At 38.0% G+C, this 22,253-nt stretch overlaps 1 protein-coding gene across 1 annotated transcript in view; it reads left to right on the top strand.

The window, feature by feature from the left end:
- The first annotated feature begins 1,557 nt into the window (after positions 1 to 1,557).
- The window catches only part of LOC139127592 (uncharacterized), a 69,015-nt gene continuing 48,319 nt past the window's right edge, over positions 1,558 to 22,253 (top strand). The window contains exon 1 of the mRNA XM_070693503.1: positions 1,558 to 1,647. The gene's annotated coding sequence lies outside the window, so the exon portion shown is untranslated. The remainder of the gene's footprint in view (positions 1,648 to 22,253) is intronic.

Genomic DNA, 22,253 nt, shown 5'->3' with positions numbered 1-22,253 from the left:
TGGAGGACTATATGGATTTCTATTGCGAGATCGATGTCCTCCTCCTTGAAAATTTCCATGACAAATGTTTAGGAGCTTATAAGCTTGTCCCATAAACATTATATATGTGGATGCCCGATCGGACGAGGGATGCCATAATCCTTTTCACGGCGGGCAATGTTTAAATTCACTCAGAATGAGGATAAGATGAATTTTGTGCAGAAGGCAATTTGAGGTAGTATTAGTCAGTGTAATATTATATAATTACTAACAAATCATCCGAAAGTAGTCGCCGCCGACCCAGGATAACCTCAACAGCTATTGTAGACGCAAATGCAGCCCACAACTGCATCAGTGACTGTGTCAATATCTTTACGCAAATAATATCCATGGATTTGCAATGAGGCAGCCAATGCCAGAAGAATGACTTTATTGATTGACGCCAGAAGAAATAGATTCGGCTCTTGAGGAAAGGGTTGCTATAGCAAAGCCCTGGGCAGGCCTAGAATACCTTTAAAAGTTACATGTCGTGAAGAGCATAGTGACCTACCCTTCGCGCTGCACAAGTGTCAAATGAACGTATCAAATCGTTTATACATCTTCACACGGCATGCAAAGCAAAGCACATCCACCTATTTCCCTTCCAGCGTTTTGATTTATTTTTGTGATGGAAGTTAAATTTTAAACGTAATACCTGCAAGATTAACTTGTGGCAATAGTTTATAGTTCAAAGGTGACATACATTTTTGCACGAGGTAGAGAAACTATGTTTTATGGTGTTGGTTCCGACATTTTAAAAGGGGCTTGTAGTGTTTGCATAAAACAAGGTTAACACTTCCTCCTCTCAATATGTAGTTTCATTGAAATACAACTAATATGAGCATTTTAAAACGGCATTGCAGCTACACAAAGGGCCGTACATCGCGTGCGGTATTTTGCCAAGTTGTCGCAATAATGTAAGCAATCTCAGAGCACTGCCACCACCATTTTAATCCGTAGATATTGCTTTGATTTTGCCAGAGATTATGTTCTTTAACTGCTTTCTTATAAATTAAACGGCAGCTGAAAGTGACACGAAAAGATTTGTATCTTGGACAATTGTCGATAAAGAAGCAAAAGTTGTGATATTTCCTTAATTTTGTCTATTGATTCTAAAATTTTTTTCGAGTCCAAATCACCTGTGTACGAGAAATATGATTGAAATTTCTTCTAAAATGTTGATTCACTATATACTAGAGTCTATGAGAAAATGAATATTTTTACACCACAAAAATAAGAAAATCTGTGCATTTATATAACTTTGACAATCATTACAAATGTACTTTATTCCAATAGGGTGTTTGAAAGTTCGATGTGGGCAACAATTATGATATCGGAAATTTCACCAAAACTATTATTTCACTTTTTATTCTTGTGCTGTTTGAAAAAGACATAACCCTTTGAAGTTTTCAAATTTAAGCTGACTCCCCTTGATTTTTCCGACACAACGTTAACCCCGGCCGTAATAAATGAACGCTCCCTTAGGTGAAAGTTCAAAGGTTGTATCACAACCAGTTCACACAACACCCCTGGACGTTTTAGCCACATAGACAGGATCTCCGCCAATTTCCTTCATTCCTTACCAATTCGTAACAAACTGACCGGACGACCAAGTTGAAAGTGCACAAGGTATGGTTTAGTCTCTTTTCTTGATCGTTTATATGAACCGACTGCCCACGCCGTGTTATTTTCTGTCGTGCAATGTTTGGAAGCAGGTATTCATTGATGTCAACGTAAGCTGCTTTTGCAATCAAAGGAAGGATAGAGTCGAGCGGATACCCTGGTTGGGTTTTGATGGATGGTTTGGGGAAATGGAGCGTGCTGTTAATAGAAGGGAATAAGAAAGTAAAGGGAAAGTAGCTATACACGTCAACTTCTAGATTGCGTTTAATTGTTAGTGTTGTGATCGTTGCTGAGTGTTTGTGTGTACCAGTTTCGGTGGAATTTTGTTGATTGTTTTGTGCTATTGTATATAGTGTTTTAACAACTAAATTAAGGAGTGTGCCATGGCGAGACGAAGCCGAATCGGTTATGTCTGAGACAAAATTACCCTTTGACGCTTTCCTTTCGGAACCCTTAGATGTTCCTTCATCAGTCGCTTGAGAATATGTAGTATTTGATTTGTGTTTTATTGTTTTTACATTTCTAACAGTATTGTTAGAATCTATTTTTTTTGTTCTAATTTGTTGTTGCTCATATTGAAGACGCTGTCATCGCGTCATTTGTGTTTGTTCCTTTGATTTTGCAGTCCTGCCTACACTACTGTATCTTTTGTGTTGTTGATCCTTTTCATATTTAGTCCCCGCGGACGAAGTCCGGCGGGGACTTATAGATTGGGTCCCATCCGTGTGTGCGTCCGTCCGTCCGTCCGTCATCAACAGTTTCTCAGACACTGCTGAACCAATTTTGTTCAAACTTGGCACAAAGCCATAGCACTATGACCTACAGATGCACATTGATTTATTTTGCGATACGATCCAATATGGCTACCAGACGGCCATTTTATCACAATTTTTTCATGTACGGAGCCATAACTCAGACATGTTTCAACCGATTTTATTCAAACTTGGTACAAGGACATTGGCCAATGTCATAGATATGCGCGTCAATTTGTTTTGTGATATGATCCAATATGGCCGCCAGGCGGCCATTTTATTACGATTTTTTTCATGTACAGAGCCATAACTCGGGCAAGTTTCAACCGATTTTATTCAAAGTTGGTACGAGGACAATGACCAATGTCATACATATGCACATTGATTTGTTTTGTGATACGATCCAATATGGCCGCCAGGCGGCCATTTTGTTTTGATTTTTTCATGTACAGAGCCATAACTCAGGCATATCTCAACCGATTTTATTCAAAGTTGGCACAAGGACATTGACCTATGCCATATATATGCACGTCGATTTGTTTTGTGATACGATCCAATATTGCCTCCAGGCGGCCATTTTATTACGATTTTTTTCATGTACAGAGCCATAACTCAGACATGTTTCAACCGATTTTATTCAAAGTTGGTACAAGGACATTGACCAATGTCATAGATATGCATGTCAATTTGTTTTGTGATATGATCCAATATGGCTGCTGTGCAGCCATTTTGTTATGATTTTTTCGTGTACAGAGCCATAATTCAAGCATATCTCAACTGATTTTATTCAAAGTTGGTACAAGGACATTGACCTATGTCATACATATACACATTGATTTGTTTTGTGATACGATCCAATATGGCCGCCTTGTGGCCGGTTTTTTTTATGATTTCTCATGTCCAGAACCATAACTCAGACATGTATCAAGCAAATTTATTCAAAGTTGGTACAAGGGCATTGACCTATAGTATACATATGTACTTGATATAAATATGTACTTTGATTTCTTTCTCGATAAGGTCCGATACGACACATGGTGGCAATTTTGTTATTTTTTTTTCATGTCGAGAGCCATAACTCTGGCAAGTCTCAACTGATTTTATTCAAAGTTTGTAACTGGACATTGAATTATGTCATACATATACATGTTGATTTTTTAAACGGTAAGATCAAATATCGCTGCGTGGCGGCGATTTTGTTACAATTTTCTCATACTGAGCCATAACTCAGATATATTTCCACCAGTATCATTCAAAGTTAGTACAAGGACATTGACATATTTCATACATGCTCGTCAATGTGTTTCACGTCATGTAGCAGTATCATGTCAATTATTGAAGTTTCATAATTAGGCTGATATGTCAAGAAATACTGCATCAAATTTCCTGAAACTTTGTACAGACGTTAAGCTCACATTGCTTCAACAGTGAAAAGACATTAATCAGTGTCATTTTAATTAATTTGTAATTGCATATGTAATGAACTTTCCTAATTACAGTGATATATCCATAAATACGTCAAATTTGATGAAACTGTATACAGATGTTGATCTCATAGTGTTGTAAATACTGCATTAAACTTTATGAAATATGGTACTGGCGATAATCTATTAGTGTAAGGATAGTATGAAAAAATGTTTTGCAACATCATGTCAACTAATTCCTAGTTGACTCATTTAATGACCTCTAGGATAGTGGCCTACATTGGTTTTATGTTTTTCATCACAATGGAACTCATTCTTGGCCATTGAGTGCCATCCCTTATCAAAGTATTTTTATCACAGGACCTGTAATCAAAGTACCCATTAGCAAGCGGGGACTGTGTCATCAACGATGACTTGTTTGATCGAGCTTTGCAATCTAAGACTTTGTATTTTTGATAAGGATGAGTTGACTATCAGTCGCCTGACTTAAAATGTTCTAGGTTCATATTTTATTTTGTATTCTTCCAACAGTGTTGTTAGAATGTTTGTTTTGACTTGATGGAGCTTGTATGGCCCACACTTTCACAGTGTCGTTGCTGTCCGTTCGTTTGTTTGTGAGGTTGTGCCTTCACTCATGTGTCTTTTCTGGTTTTGTATCTTCTCATTGGTTGAGGTTTGTAGTTTAAAGATTCGTGTTTTAGATCAAGACTGTTTGCGGTTCAAGATATATGCTATGCCCTTCTAACAGTGTTGTTAGAATGTTTAAAATATCCTGAAAACGCTTTCACTCCATCGTGGACGTTGTCTGAGGTTCAACCTTGTGTCGATCACGCCTTTATTGTGTCGTTCTATTCGGCTGTTTGATATTTTCACCAGGCCTTAACACTCTTTTACAATCTCAATTCAACTTAGACTTTTCCTGTCGTTTTGCTATTACTTAGATGTTCCATTTGACAATGCAAAATATTATTTATTTGGTGTGCTTCCACTAAAGTTTCTGTTCTATCCTTTACGCTTGTATATTGTACAGTATTTTGTTCCAAATGCTTTTTGCTCACTCAGAACTAACTAAACAGTTGTAACTGATAGAGCATCCAGTGACTTCCTTTGCTGTCACCTTGCCATTCTACAGTTATTTTACTGCAGTAAAGGTGGCTACTATCACATTTCAAACTTTCCAGCTTCCTAACGTAGATGATGTCGTTACATGACCAATGTGCGCTGTTGTTAATTTCCTTTGCTTTTATCATGCAACAATATCAACAAAAGGAAGGGAATTTGCATTTGGGCGCGTTCATGAGCGTGCAAAAAGGGACAATTCGAAGTAGAAAAAGGTCCTTGCATTGACCAAATTGATATACAGAATTTCAACTGAATAAGAAAATACTCATCCACAATCAATCTTTCAGCCCCCCTCCCCATAACAGCAAATTGTCTAAATTTACACTGCCATTGATAAAATCATGAAGTCAAAATCTCTATCAATTTCCTTTCCAGTCTTCCGCTTTTGCCATAATATACAAAAAATTGAAAAGACTAATGACCACAGTTACCAACAGTTTTGTACAGGAAATCGAACATTGCGTGTGGGAGTAAAGTATTTCCCATTTCAGTTCTTAAATCATTAAAAACATTTACGTCGATAAATGGGATGTTTGTAATGTAACTGCACTATCTGTTGTGAAACGTATTCGTACTCCTCGTGGCCATGGTCAATATCAGTACTCCTTCACTACCCGAAACACCAAGTTGAAACTATCTTGTCGATTTTTTTTATTAAATGTCAAGTTTTCTAAATGTCGAGTCTTTTAAACGCGGTTTTGAATAAGAATCTTTTTAACCTTTATTATCAGTGATTTGTTTTTTACTTTGCGCTACATTTTCTGCGCCGCAGGACTGCTCGTGTGGTGTGTTCTTCTCCCCTACACTTAAATAAAGTAATAAGTACATTTGCATATTCGTTTGTGTGTTCTGTACAGCACACTGTGACGTATGTGTAGTGCATTTGTTAAAGGGCATGGCCAAGCACCGTGGGCACACAATAGGCAACGTCGTAGTGACGTTGGTTGTTGGCACACACTTGGCGGGATGCTTAAACACTTGCTTAGTCGTTGTCTTATCAGAGAAACATAAACTATATGGTTCAGGGCCTACCGATTATCACCTTTGCCTGAATATTACGGAAGTGGCCAGGGTTCACACAATTCGAGCCTAGCTTGTAACTTGGGTTTTTGGAGTGGCCGAGGGGCTGTGGTCTGGCCGACAGACCTTCATTGACTGTGGTTTCTTCGCTAGATGACTGGATGCCGTACGTTGTGAGTTCGAATCCCATCAAAAATTTGCTGAATTTAAATTACAGTCTTCTGTGGTTCGATAGACAGTGATGGCCACTGTGGTATGCAATAGAAACATAGGAAGTCGGGAAACAGAATGGCCGCGCACGTATCGCGTAGTTCGAAGAAGATTTCCCTCGTACAAATCGCTCAATAAAACAGCAACGATGCATGGATTTAAATACATCTCTGAATTTCTGCTAACTTTTTTGCGTCTAAGTAGACGGGTGCATATTTTGTTGCGATTTCGAACCAAACCCGGTTTTCAACCCAGCTTTCGACATGGAACAGCTACTTTCTCACAGCAGCAGTAACGTTGATTTGAACGTGAAGGCGCTTTGATGGAAGCAGTTGTCAAAATGGACATACTACGAGCTTCGGAAGGAAGATACAAAACGAAAGTCTTGACTTAGTTCAGGGAAGAATTCCTCGAGCACTGTATTGAGTTAAAATCGAGCCCTGACCGTCACGTGTTTGGTACAAGCGCGCACACTAGACATAAACAATAAGGGGAAGGTTTAGCAAATATATGGGTGATTATGGCTTGCTATAATCATTGTTAACGTCTGGAGCGACACGGGGGGGGGGGAGGGTTTAGACCTTGACATGTATGGGTCACCATGCGTCACCTACCTTACACTTCTAGATGCATTTGAGACGTAACCTAATCTACCAACCGCCCTGATTACCGTTATCTCAACAACTACATCACCCTTTCCACGTCATTATCCATGCGCACATCAGTGTGTTCAAAGCTATTTTTCGTCCATTTCAATCTCTGCCACGCTCAAGTTCACATCGCAAAATTCCCACCCACCCTCCGCAAAAAAAAAAAAAAAAGTGCCTCGCTGCAGGGTAGCAGCTCACAATAAAGAATATTGTATTCCACTAATTTGATGGCTTTTCACAATAAAGTTCCAGGGGGGTACTGTCATGGGCCTGTAGTGGGCGCCCGGTAGCACTTTGCCTGACGCACGGTGCCAGGAGTCTGGTACCGCCGTCCAGGCCGCCATGACGCCTTGACGCCCCCGCCGGGACGGTACGTACATAACCCCGGATTTCGGCCAAACACTTGCCTCCGTGTCGTTTCTTTGCGTTAATTATAATCTCTATGGACAGCAGATTGTTTTCGTAAGCAATCGTAGGTTAGAACCTTCTACTGTTTGTAGCTTTATGGCTTTTTTGTAGGCAGTGATGTAGATAATAGTCGGTCACCAGTAGAACCACATATTAAGTGTGCTCACGTGTTGATATCAGGTGAACAGACGAAAAATTTCAGCATTTACTCAACAGAACAGCGTGTGTTATATAAATGACTCGTACAGATTGTGAGTTCGACAAAATTACAAACTTAGATATATCAAGCATTGAAATTGACTGCTGATGACTCGAGATGTATTGACATCTATCAGACATTACTGGACGCATGAAATATCATAGTATGACATCAATTGCTGCATACTTTTTGACTTATGAAATTGTGTAAAACAGTTGAACCTTTGACCTGTCACAAACGACTACGAGCAAATCAATTGAACCTTTGACCTGTCTCAAACGACGACCAGCAAAGATATGGTACGCAACGTTTGCATAACTCAGACTAATCACAACCAAAACACAGGATCAAAGATAGACAGAGTATATTCTGACAGCAGTTGAGCACACGACGCGGAGTGGAAGACAGACTTCTGATAAGACTAGATGTATATACGGTCTACTGACAGAGTAACTATCTCTGACGAGGATTTATTGTATTATGTTTTTCAAAATTTTTGTCAATAAACCCCATTCATATCAATATAATGGACATCCGTTTGAGGCGTGTAATAAGAACAATCAGATATCTGTTATATCATTATATGTGGCAGGTTTCATCAACTTTCGCACAGTTTTCTCAGAGCTAAATCACTAATTACAAAATTGTATTTAATATGTAAATGAGCTAATTATTAACTTGACACGTGCAATGCTTCTCAGTACAATTGAATATTTATCAGATCAATATCTGTAGAAAGTTTCATCAAATGTAATGCTGTAATTTTGGGGTAATATCACCAATTGCAAAGTTCGTTATATATGGAAATGAACCCTAAATTAACTCCACATAACTAAATGCTTTACACCACAATTGGATATCTATCGGATTAGTATCTGCAGCAGATTCATCAGATTTTGTACAGTTATTTTGGAGTTATATGACTAATTACAAAACTTTATAAAATATTCAAATGAGCTATTTGTTAACTTGACACTGTCAAATGCTTCTCGGTACAATTAGATATTTATCAAAACAATATCTGTACCAGATTCCACTGACTTGAGTGCCGTAATTTCAGAGTTATATACCTAATTACAAAGTTCATTAAATATGCAAATGAACCCTTAATTAACTTGACACTAATAAGTGCTTTACACCACAGTTAGATATTAGTAAGATCAGTATCTGCAGCAGAATTCATCAAATTTGGTACAGTTATATGAGAGTTATATGACTTATTATAAAACTTCATAAAATATGCAAATAAGCTATTTAATAACATGACACAGCCAAATGCTTCTAAGTATAATTAGATATATATCAGATCAATATTGTTGCACGTATCATCAAGTTTGGTGCAGGAATTTCAGAGTTATGTCTCTAATAAACAAAGTTCGTTAAATTTGCAAATGAGCAGATAATTGACATGACACTCACAGTATCATCATTATGTTCTGAGATTGTCATCTGTGAAAAGTTTCATGAAATTTTGTGCTAATCTGTAGTAAATGGTCAGCTAAGAATTTTGTTTAATTATAAAATAATAATTATATAAGTATTATACAGAAATAATAACGCGAATAATAATAGGTTCAATTTCCGTGAAAATTTCACACTTGGGAATTTTTGGTCGAAAAGACCAAATATGATATCGATTTCACTGCCCCATGTTTCCATGATAACCATATTAGGGGTTGAAAATTTCACTTTTTCTAATATCCCTGAAAAGTTACTTTGATTGATATGAAAATTATCTAGTGGGGGAGTTCGGGTCAGGGAATCAAAAAAAACCCAAGACTTATTTTAATGTTTCAAGTTGCCATTGTAACTATTTTGGGATTGAAAATGTTACTTTTTCCCTAATTCCTATTAAAAATGTACTCGGACATAAATCCCGGTATTTTGGGAATAACCTCATTATGATACACCTTTTTAAATCCAATTTTACCTCGAAAAAACCAAAATTAAAGCTTTTTTTGGGAATGCCCGTCCCGCAATGCACTGAGCGATCGCGAGCAAACTGAGAGGAACGCGTTAAGCGCGTCCGCTAAGTGCACAGAACGAAATTTCAAACCCGCGCAGCGCAGTGCACGTGTTAGAAATTGTAGGTCGGCGCATAATTTCACCGGAATTCACAGGCTTTTGATTCACCACTACTAACTTTGCGAAGTACCGAATGTTTAGAAGTATTTCCCCGCATTGACGTAATGGTTTGTTGACGTAAAAGGTCAAATAGCGTCCAATAACAGCAAAAATTATTGTACTCTGCGTCAAAGTTATTGGACTCTGCGTCCTCAAATACCGAAATTTACTGTACGAAGAAAACACCATAGATTGCAGACGCAGGTGTATAATAATAATGATAATGTATATTGGGACCATTCTGGTCAAAATTATGTTTACGGTTCATTTTTGTGTGTTATAATTAATTTCATATAGACCAGAAATAATTTTCCAAGCATTTTTAATTTTGTTTCATGCAGTCATCTCAAATAAGTGTTATATAGTATATTACTAACTTATTATGCATTCATCGAATCAAGTTTATGCCTTCAAATTAATTTTATGTGCTAAAATTAATTCTAATTGTATCTCAAATTAATTTTATGAACCCAATTCCCCTTAGCACCCAATGTAACATTATTTATCACAAGCAGTAACAGTAGCGCACATTTTTTTTTATTCAACACATGATTCACTGGTACTTATTTATTATATGGATTTACAATTAAACCGGTAACTCTCGGTAGGGCCCTACCGAGAAAAATCGATAAAAATGGGCGGAGCAAAACATAACTAATATGGTATCTTTGTGAACAAAAGTAGCAAATTAAAACAGCTGGTTGAACACCACCTCCAAAATAGAACGTGCACGCCACATAATGTAAACATTGACTGCACGGTGACTTTACGTATACTATTTTCACCCAATTTTACGGTTTACTTTCCATACGATACATCCACTCATTTCCCCCATAGGTTTGTCTTGAACTTTTTCGAAGTCTTACTGGAGCAGAGGTTCGGCGCGGCGGCGCCTCGGATTTGTACAAACCGTGATGACGTTGCTAGGCGATCGATCGACACTCCTCAGTATACGTTTCTCGTCCGAAAACGAAGCGTTTGTCATTGTATTCAGCGCGTTTTTGAATGATTCAACATAATGCGTATCATGACAGTGGCAATAGCTATCCGCATCTTTGTATACGGGTAAACGATGCAGAAATCCAACGAGTAGTTTTTCTGCCACGGGATCAATTATCGGGGTTTTCCTCGGCTCAGTCATAGTGTACATCACTCTTGCAGGGAGTCTTGATTGCAGAGTCGTATTTGCCTTGATAATGAAGCACCGTTTTGTCCAAACGCCGTCCTAGAAATGCCGCATTTCAGGAAAAAACGGGAAAAAATCAAAACAGTTCTGAAAGAACAGCAAATTCGCCTAGTACATGTCCAAATTTATCGAGTGTGGTTATTTCAATGGACGACGTTGGACATTTACCACAATGCTCAACGGCCAAGTCGTCTACCAAATTTTGTAGAGCTTTTGTCTAAACAATCCTTTCCTCATTCGACCTTAGTTCAGCGAGGCAGGGCTGTGTTTCCATTATAAAATGTAGTTTTCCACAGTTCTTGGATGGTAGTTGTAGCTTCCTTTTCAAAAATTTCGTTGTCTCATGAACTCGGCGCTGTCGGATGGGAGGGTACCGACGACTATTCCCCCGGCTTCGATTACACGTTTTATGGTGACCGAAATGAAATATGGTGTCGATTTGTTGTCTTATGATTATTTCAAAAAGCTTCTGAAAAATACTTATTTTAGAAATCAAACCTGTTAATATTTAATCACCAAAAATAAAATCAGAATAAAGTGATCGCATGAATTCTCGGAGCATTCGTTTCAATGTTCATCCCTCCTTATAAAATGGTGAGTTCTAGTATTTCGCTACTTCGAACGATCCCGCCAAAATCGAGTGCACTTGCACTTCTACATTCTCCACGCAGTCGCGATACTAGTTCATTACAAACGCGTGGTAGTCAGAGTCAGACTGCTGATCACACTATGTCAACTGGCTTTATGAAGATAGCGGTCACTGATGAACACTAGAGGTAGCCTCGGGAATTTTCTTTGCCAGGAATGAATTGGAGTTAGCTGTGATGGGGATCGAGCGCGGACATTTGAGTGCAACTTATGGGACATAGTACGGTGACCTCAGCTGCCGCCGCGCCGGCGACGTTTGTCAACTCGACGTCTGATCAGGATAAGTGACCCAGCAGTGACGACCGAATATGCCGAAGGCGATAGCAGGCGTCAAAAAAATCCCGGTTTTGTCAGCACATAGGATTCTGGAGGCTACTTGATTTTTGAATTTTGACTTTGTTCTCTTTGTGTTACATAGGCATGCACGGCTTAGGTCGGGCAAGAAAATGTATATCACTTTTGGAAACAGCTAAGCGATAGTTACGCATATCGCATTGCGATGATTGCGCTTTCAACAGTACGTTGACTAGAGGGTAAAACTTGAAATTTGAAAAGAAGACAGAAGATATACAGACAGTGTAGACAAAGTGAGAGATCATGCCAGAATTCGTGCTGCTGGTACTTGTCCGTGGTCTCAACCCGAACATACCAGACGTAATATGTCTGGCAGAAATGGCAGTAAAGGCCTTCGTGTCTGTAAAATGTACGGCTCAGGTAGGCCAACATAAATGAAAACGGTCCTTTTCAGGACCAACAAATTTTCCAAAAAGAGAACTACCGAATCAAATGTGTTTGCATGTATTTATTATTTATACACAGTGTGTGTGCGTTTGTATCTTTCGGTACGCTCCGAGTATTTGGTGTTTTTTCTCCGCGTTGAACAATCAACGCTACGCAAAAAGTAAACAACGTAATAATGACCCATTTCCAATTTGCATATCAGGTAAATCACGCAAATTCAAACTGAACATAGAACGTTATACCGGCGATAATACCGGCGAATATTTTATCTTTTTCTGGTTCCAGACGTAATTTCAAATTTCATTTCGTCAGAAACCAACTATGTTGTGCTAAAAATACTTATACACCTATCCCTCAATTTCCAAGAAAAAAATTTATCGGTAGATTTCTAAATTAAAGGTTTTAATCGACGACGTCCACAGCGTACCAAGTACGTTTGAATAGCCCACCTTATGACCACTCTCGTAGGTTCTCGCGCTTTTATACGGGAGTTGGGGCTTTAATGATTTCTTTGCCTCATTCCAGGAAGAATAACGAAGACAAATTATTTCTGATTGTTTAACTATAGTAAAATAATCACCATGTAGTGATGCATTATTTTAGTGTGACCTGGCGTGACCCCATAAACTCGATGACTAGCTAGATCCTTTTCCATGGTAGCAACGGCTTAATTTGAACATGGTGGTTGTATACCTTTAAACACTTTTTTAAAACCAGTAGGCCAAGACAAGGGAGAAATATTACAAGATAAATATTTAACCTTTAGTACTGCCCTAATTGACATAGTATAGGGCCCTCACTTGTGCGAACGTCGTAGGAAACACTTATTGCAACAATTTACCCTAAATATAAAGAATCGGCTGTCAATTAAACTGCGGTTGCTAACCAACCGGAGATAAACAGTGAGACTAAACGTGCCCAGAAATACGAACGCAATAGACTAATCGTTTTCGCGTGTGCCAACTCACAATTATAGAAGATTCGTCGTGGCTAATCGGCTAACAAAAAAAAGAAACCGCAAAACCGCAAAAAGTGATAAAGAAATGTAAATAGCTATGGAATAGTTTCTATAAAAATGTCTACATATGCATATCAACCTGGGGAATAAGATTTTGACCTGTAGCACAATGCTCAATAGAATAGCCAGTATTATTGTAAAAAGGCGATAGTCATATCAAACTATTGACATGCGACGAAAATAATTAATCTTTCCACCTTTCAGCTTGATGAAAAACGCATTTATTGATTCGCCAAAGGCCTGTGGATTCGCTTATTTTTGCACAAGTGCTACATGGACATAGGAAAACGTTCGACTCACCCTCTAGATTGTTGAGAATATAACTGACTGTTACAGCGAATCCGCCATGATGAGAGTCCTCGAATCCAAAACTGTAGCCGTGCGCGAATACAAACGTCTTCTCATTAAATTACGTCATTGTATACAAGAGTTAGCACTCCAAAGTCTGTCACCCTGTTTTTTTTTCGAAGTTTGGAGAAGGGCGGCATTTCCATCTGAATGATTGAACGACGAGAAACAAAATTTCATCGCATATGTTCCGGCAATATGTACAATAGAAATACGCTGCAGTTACCTAAGCTTATAAGCTTATACCCCACAAAATGGCCACAGGCGGCTTTAACTTTCTGAAAGGATTTCCTAAACGTCCTACTTGGTACCTTAACACTCACATGTGACATCCTGAAAAGTATTTTCTGCAGTAATTCCAGCCTCTGTTAACATTCAACTGTTCAACTACACGATAGCACAAGAATTACTGACACGTGCACATAGTGCATGCTCTCAGAAGGGCGTGCGCGTGAATTGCGCGTGTTCCAACAGTGAAGAACGCACATCGTAGGGTCTCTGCCAGACTACTCTGGCAGGGTTAAACATGCGAGATGCAAAAAAATGTTTATTCTGCAATGCCAATATGACGCTTACGACGTTCGGTGGTTGCAGAAAAGAAATTTCACTGCACAGAGAGAGATAGAGAGAGAGATTTATATTGGAAATCTTTTTCATAGTCGTGACTTTTGATGGAAGAAAACCACAGAGTAACATAAACAGAGTGGCAACACTTGCATGCTTTTGTTACATGGTCGTTTCGGTAGACTATTGGCTTTTCATGTTAAAATGAGCTTAAAAGGTGTTAAACTTTTTGGAGGCTTGGTTTGTGGTTGATAATTACACGAGATTATGCGAAACATACGACGAGATGGCATCGTACTGCCAGTCGCGTAGTAACCATAGTTACTTTGTGAGCTCTCAGGCCAGAAACACTGCCTCACGCCAATCAAAACATAACACGCCAGCAATTTCATAAAATGTCCTTTCTTGCGCACGTGTAAAAGACGGTATGACTGACCGTAAACCATTGAGTAAAACCAGACAGTATCGATAAAAGACTTTCAAATTTGGTTCAAACACACTCAATATATATTCATAAAAATATTAGAGGAATTTTTAAAACGGTAAAACCCACTTTCCTGAAGCTCAAAACACTCCCGTTTTCGCCAGCACATCAATTCCGATCAGCACCACACACAACAACAACACAAGCTTTGTCGAACATACTTTCGCTTAACAATTGGTGAAAATCCGAAAATTACCGAAGGGTCTATGGTCGGCACTCTTCGGAAAAGAGAGCCAAGAGCTTCGTGAGGCGAGGCAAACATGGATTGCTTACGTAACCGCTTCACGCCTTAAACAATAGCTGTTGCCACTCTGTCTGATATTACTCTGTGAAGAAAACTAAAAACAAAATTAAATTGAACTGATTGAACGTGTATCCATAAAGTTTGCACAAAAGTAAAAAAGTCTTCGCCTGCTGGTATCGCTTAAACTGCTTATTGTCACTTTGCCGACAAGCATTACCCCTTGGGTAAATGATATGCCCCTCTCTCCGAACAGTATGATGCATAATTCTGCGCTGAACGTACAACAATTGGAGGCCACCCCATTGACAAAATTAAATTTCAGAATTCCAACACAGCTTCAATGAACTGTTATTAGATTTCTATACAATACTTATAGCCCCTAAACTTGTAATAATAATAATAATAATAATAATAATAATAATAATAATAATAATAATTTTTATTATTATTATTATTATTATTATAAGAAGGACAAGAAGATGAAGGAGATGAAGAAGATTTTGATTTTTTGATTTTTCAAATGAACGTGTATTACTAAAATTAATCTCCCGTACAGAAAAGCGTATATCAAAACAATCAAATTTTGAGACGAAAGGCAAAAATGAAATCTGACAATTGCTTAATAGCAAATGATGGTCAATTACTGAAAATAAAGTTGGACTTTAAAAAATCAGCAGAAACTGCAAAATGGCAAAGACACTGATGCTGGAGCGAGACGGAGAGAACTGGTGAAAAGGCAAACGGGTAGCTATATCACTTGCAACATGGGGAGGGGAACCAATTAAATCTGAAAAAAGCACAATTTTGTTGATGACAAAAGACAAGATTCAAGGTGAATGAAAAATGTCCACTGAACAGGAGAAAGAAAAAACGAACTTCCGAAACAAGAAAAAAGCGACAGAAATTTGCAAAGAATTAGAACAAGAACACCTTACATCTTGCAGAAAAAGCCACCTAACCGCCAATGAGAAGGGATATATTGAGAAAACTCTTCTCAACTGACTGCCCCCTCCCATTCCGTGAGGAGTACGGTGCCCAGGACGAGATAGGTTTTGGCAAAAAAGGGAAAGTGTGCTTAGAGGTGAAAGCAATTTCTTCACAACAAAATTAAATCAATAGTAATTGTACCATCAATGTCTACGGAAGCAATGACGTCATTAATGCACCAAATATTTTTGAAAGCACTTATGTTTGAATTGAGCGTGAAGCAATAATATTCTTCTAAAATGCGAGCACAAACTCGCCTTTTAAAAACAGAAACAAGCACATTCCTGATTGAGGGATCATGACCATTAATCGCATTTCGTCTCGTCACATGAATTGCAATTTTAGCTGTCGTAAAAAGAAAATGTAAAAGCGCAAAAGTACTCTTGTCCATGTATGATTTATCAAAGGGTGGGCCTAAAAAAAACACCAGAATAAAATCTTGCATTCCTGACCAAGAAAACGGTGACAGAGTTTACGAAGGAGAATGAAAAAGGAGAAAGACGAGGGCATTCTAAAAAAATGTGTAAAAGGTCATCTCTGGCACTACAGAAAATACAATCAGAGGATGAGCTATACCCAGAATGGAACATAAACGAGCCAGTTGCAAACGCACCGTGGAGAAGACGCCATTAAAGATCTTCTTCTTGTTGGGAATTGGACGGCGATAACAAGAAGTGAAAAAAGGTTTGATATTTTCAGAAAGCGAAAGCAGATTTCCCCAAACTGTATCTTGACACGCCCACGCCAAGAGCAGACCCAAATACCTTGGGACTTACGATAGTTAATTTTTGCATTACTGGCATGCTCATAGACAGAAAACCAATATTTAAACCTCAAAAAATCAGTATCACAAGTTACAAGAGCATTAACGTCATCACCATAAGCTTAAAATTTACATTTACGATCACCTGACTTTGGAATCATAACACCTTGTCATCTTGTCTTATTCTGTGTAAAAGAGGTTCAATAACAATTGCATACAGCTGGCCTGATAATGAGCAACCTTGCCCAATACCAAGTGAAAACTGAAAAGGAGCATTAAAGGAACTGTTAACACGGACAAGACTATCAGTTTGTGTATACAGAAGTTTAATAGAATCGATGAAATATTTACCAAACCCGAACGCATGCAGAGTTTGAAAAAGATAATGATGACTGACACGATCAAAAGCTTTTCCTGATCTAAAGAAAGAATACCAAGAGGAAGATTCATGTCATTATGAAAATGAATGCAATCTCTAATTGAGTGAATATTGTCAAAAATATGTCTGCCTGGAAAAGTATAACTTTGATCTACATGAATGATATCTTGCAAAACGTGCTTCAAGCGAAGCGATAAAGCTTTAGTGAAAATGTTATAATCAGAGCAAAACAAACTGATAGGTCTCCAGTTATTAAGAAGGGAATTATCATCTTGTTTAGGAAGGAGTGTGATAACAGCTCTACGACAATACGTTGGAAGAAGGCCATCGGTAATTGACTTTTGAAAGACCTGGTGAAATCGTTCCCCAATAGAGACCAGAGTTTTTTATAAAATTCACAAGGAATGCCATCAGCACCAGGTGTTTTACCATTTGCAATGTTCTTGAGAGCAAAGGTGTACTCATCAAGACTAAGGGGTTCATTAAGTTGCGTAACTTTGTCAGCAGGTAATTGAGGGAGATCATGAAGCAAAGTATTTTGTGCTTCAGGTGAAACAGGCTCAGTAGTCAACAGGTTTTGATAAAACTTGCGAGTAAGTTGACGAATGTCTCTCTGGTTTTCAGTAATTGTATGATCTATACGTTGGAGATGAGTAATGGATTTACGACAGCCTTTGTATTTTTCAAGAGAAACGAAAAACTGTGAATTAGTATCAGAATCATTGAGCTGTTGAAAACGAGAACGAATAACTGCACCTCTGGTATCAAGTTTCTGAAAACTGTCTAACAGGTCTTTTTGCTGATGATATCTTGTTTTCAGAGAAGGCTGAGTATGAATCAATGTTTCCAAAGTACGAATTTCCTCAATAAGCTTTTGTTTTTGACGTTTAAAGTGATGAAATCGTTCAGCGCTGTACTGCTGACTTAATTCTTTAATCTTTTGTTTTCCTATACCCCACCAAGACTGAAGAGAAGATAACCTATCCTTCTCATTACGCCAACCTTCCCAGAATTCCTTAATTAAAGTAAAGTAATTTTCATCATTAAGAAGACTAGTATTGAGACACCAAACTGGATTTTTGTTGACACTCGAATTCATAGCTAAAACAAGAGAAACAAGAGAGTGATCAGATAAATCAGTAGGAGAGTCAATAGACACAGATTTAATTTTCAAGGTCAACCTCTTGTTGATGAAGAAAGTATCAATGCGACTTTTTTGCTATCCTCTCTGTTAGGAGCCTGCTTATGAAATTAACGCCAGGAATTAGAAAGCTTACAGCGATGAGCAAGAAGAGAAAAAACTTGCGAAGACTTTAAATGAGGTTCAATATGAGACAACCTACTTAAATCAGGAACAAGAGCACAATTAAAGTCGCCCCTGTGACAATATTCTCATCATCAAGATCAAAATCAAGGAGAAATTTACGAAGACTTTCAAAGAAAATACAACGATCATCTCAACTTGAAGGAGCATAAATATTGAGCAAATGAAAGGAAGTGTCATCCATCTTAATATGCAAATGAAGTAGACGACCATGGACGACACTTTTTGCAGAAACAACATCAACATTTTTGTTTCGCGGAAACAGCACTGCAACCCCAGCAGAATTACTAGTACCATGTGAGAAGTAAATAGGCGCGCGCCAAACTACTTGCCACTGAGCCTGATTAGCCACTGTAGAATGGGTTTCTTGTAAAAAATAAAAATCAGCATAATGATTGGACTTCAACGAAGATAAAATATTATACCGTTTCAAAGGATCATGACAACCATTGACGTTCCAAGAAATGAAATTTGCCATCATTAGACAATCAAAAACAAGAACGATTTTACTTCCGATGCTTAGTAATGTCCAAGCTTTTACATTGTCCAACATGTTGTTATAACTTTGCCACAAGTTTATGATACGAACCTTTTGTTGACTAGTGACAATATCTGACCTGCGTAAGTTAGCAAACGACTTTATGAGATCTTTAAAATCTGAAGAGTAATCTTTACATTTTTCTGTCATATTTTTAGAGCCTTTAATGTCTTCTAAAAACTCAAGCAAATTAGATGGCTTGATTTGTAGCTTTTCTTGTAGTTCTGATAAGTCAGAAATTTCAGACGCAACAGACTCATTGTCATGATCAGACATTTCGCTGAGAACATTAAAGGAGTTTGATGTTTTCACTCCTGACCAAATAAACTGACTTTGAGAATTTTTCTTGGAAATTGTGATTGTGAAGTAAACAAATCCTGAGACTCATTTACATTGATATCTGAAAAGGAGTCTCAGGAAAATCAAGTGACTGGGACTGAGTAAGTGAAGATGATGACAAAGAAGTGGGGGGTCGAATGATAAAACGGGAGTAGAGGGGAGCGGAGAATACGAAGGCGAAGCAGGGGTTCGTACCCTGTCTTCATCGGCATGGACTTTTGCAGCAGAGTTAACACCCTTTTCTTTCTCTTGAGCATCAGTCGGTTGACTGTTTTTAATGGTGAGAGGTCTTTGTTCTATAGAATTTTCATCAACAGATGTGACTTTGTGAGCGGTCACTGATTGTGCCTCATTGTTTTCGACAAAGCGAGTTGACGTTTAGGCGTTACTTGAAGTTGAGGTGTTAATTTCTGTAGAAGTCATATGCTGATTAACACCTTCATTTGCATTTTCTTCACTTTCGACAACATCCATTAAACCTGAGTTTTTACCCACACAAGTATTGTCTTTCTGAACATTTTTAATGTCATTATCGTTGTTTTCTGACGATCTATAATCATGATAGTTAGGACAACGTTTACGGATATGACCTTTTAATCCACAATGAAAACAACGCAGTTCATCAACAGTTACGGAGACAGAATAAAAACGATCATCATGTTTGTTCTGAATCACACCACTGATGTTCTCATTGTGTTTCAAAACATGAACTTGTCGCCTAAACGACTTTACATGCTTCAGCGAAGCATTTTTACAACCAAGAGGGATTGCTCTTAGGTGACCAACAACTCTACAAAGTTTTCATAAATATTCTTCCAAAACATCATCAGGAATGAAAGGAGGAACATTTGACAGAATTAGTTTCGAAGCCGGTTTCACCATTTGTTCCACATCGACTAACTCATCAAACAAAACGAACTTCGATTCAACAATGTTTTCTACATTACCGAGTGTTGCTAACAACAAAACAACGGACTTATTCAATCCAGATGCAGCAATAACATTTTCACTTCCGAATTTCTTTGCAATTTCTTCAACAAAGCTTTCAACGGGAACACCTTAAATATGAGTACACCTGACAGCATGCTTGCGTGTCAGAATCCGAAATGGTTTGTCCTCCCGGGCGGCTATATTGCCGACCACGGGTTAACAAATGACAAAAAATATAATCGAAGAAAATCCACCTAGTCGAAGATGAAACCGGACCGGAAACACGACCAAAAAGAACTAAACTCTACTCACAACTCAAACTGATGACAATTGACGAAGGATGGCACTTCTCACTGGTAGAAAATCAAAGCAAGTAGGAAACCTTCTTCTCTACGTCTATTTAATATGGAAGAAAGAGCAGAAGAAGAAGAAGAAGAAGAAGTTTTTTCATTTTTCGAATGAACGTTTATTACTAAAATTAGTCTCCTGTACAGACAAGTACATATCAAAACAATTCAAATTTTGAGACAAAAAGCAAAAATGAAATCTGACAAATGCTTTATAGCAAATGATGGTCAATTACTGAAAATACTAAACAAAATTGGACTGTAAAAAATCAGCAAAAACTGCAAAATGGCTATGATACTGATGCTGGAGCGAGACGGAGAGAACTGGTGAAAAGGCAAACAGGTAGCTATATCACTTGCAACATGGGGAAGGAAACCAATTAAATCTGAAAAAAAGCACAATTTTGTTAATGACAAAAGGCAAGATGCGAGGTGCATGAAAAATCTCCACTGAATAGGAGAAAGCGAAACAAACATCCGAAACAAGAAAAAGTGACAGAAATTTGCGAGGAAAAGGACAGGAACACCTTACATCTTGCAGAAAAAAGCCACCTAACCGCCAATGAGAAGGGGTATATTGAGAAAACTTTTCGTTGGCATGTACATGCTTACGAAGAATCCTCCCAACTGACCACCCCCTTCCATTCCGTGAGGAGTACGGTGCCCAGGACGAGATAGGATATGGCAAAAGGGAAAGTGTGCTTAGAGGTGAAAGCATTTTCTTTACAACAAAATTGAATCAATAGTAAAAGTTCCATCAATGTCTACAGAAGCAATGACGTTATTAATACACCAAATGTTTTTGAAAGCACTTATGTTTGAATTGAGCATGAAGTAATTATATTCTTCTAAAATGCGAGCACAAACTCGCCTTTTAAAAACAGAAACAAGCATATTACTTATTGAGGGATCATGACCATTAATTGCATTTCGTCTTGTTACATGAATTGCAATTTTAGCTGTCGTAAAAAGGAAATTTAAAAGCGCAAAAGTATTCTTGTCCATGTATGATTTATCAAAGGGTGGGCCTAAAACAAACCACCAGAATAAAATCTTGCATTCCTGACCAAGAAAACGGTGACAGAGTTTACGAAGGAGAATGAACAAGGGAGAAAGACGAGGGCATTCTAAAAATATGTGTAAAAGGTCATCTCTGGCACTACAGAAAATACAATCAGAGGATGAGCTATACCCAGAATGGAACATAAACGAGCAAGTTGCGTACGCACCGTGGAGAAGACGCCATTGAAGATCTCCTTCTTTTTTGGGAATTGGACTGAGATAACAAGAAGTGAAAAAAGGTTTGATATTTTCCGTAAGTGAAAGCAGATCTCTCCAAACTGTATCTTGACGTTTATTGTTCCTATGAAAATTTGACATAATCAAGAATTTATAAATGCTACCCTTTTCAAATTTATACAAGGGACAATTCAAAATAATATGGTCATCAGTGCCTTTACAAATAAGTTCGAAAGAGTACGAAGGACGATGACAAGAATGAACGTCATCCAAATCAACTTCCTCTTCAAAATAACTGTGGATTTTGTTTTTCCAATCACAGGGAATAGAGTCGACCAACGTCTTGACAGTAATTGTTAAAATTCTATCCGGATGAATAGAAACAATGTTGTTAAAATGGCTTGGGGAGCGCCAAGATTTTTGGAAAGAGTCAAAAAGATCTCCAACTTTTGTAATGCCAGCATTGGTAAAGTGATTAACAAGAGTACTATCAAGAGGTTTGTTAAACTAACACAATCGTTGAAAAAAAGGGCTTCATGGAAGATATCTTTGATTGAAAGGGGTCCACCTTTTCTCAGGAAAATACATGACTTCCAGACTCTCAAAAGTTCAAGATAAAAATTA

The sequence above is a fragment of the Ptychodera flava genome, chromosome 3, assembly GCF_041260155.1.
Source record: "Ptychodera flava strain L36383 chromosome 3, AS_Pfla_20210202, whole genome shotgun sequence".
Taxonomy (NCBI): Eukaryota; Metazoa; Hemichordata; class Enteropneusta; family Ptychoderidae; genus Ptychodera; species Ptychodera flava.
Note: the sequence above shows the minus strand (reverse complement) of the source record. Positions and strands in the feature narration are given on the sequence as shown.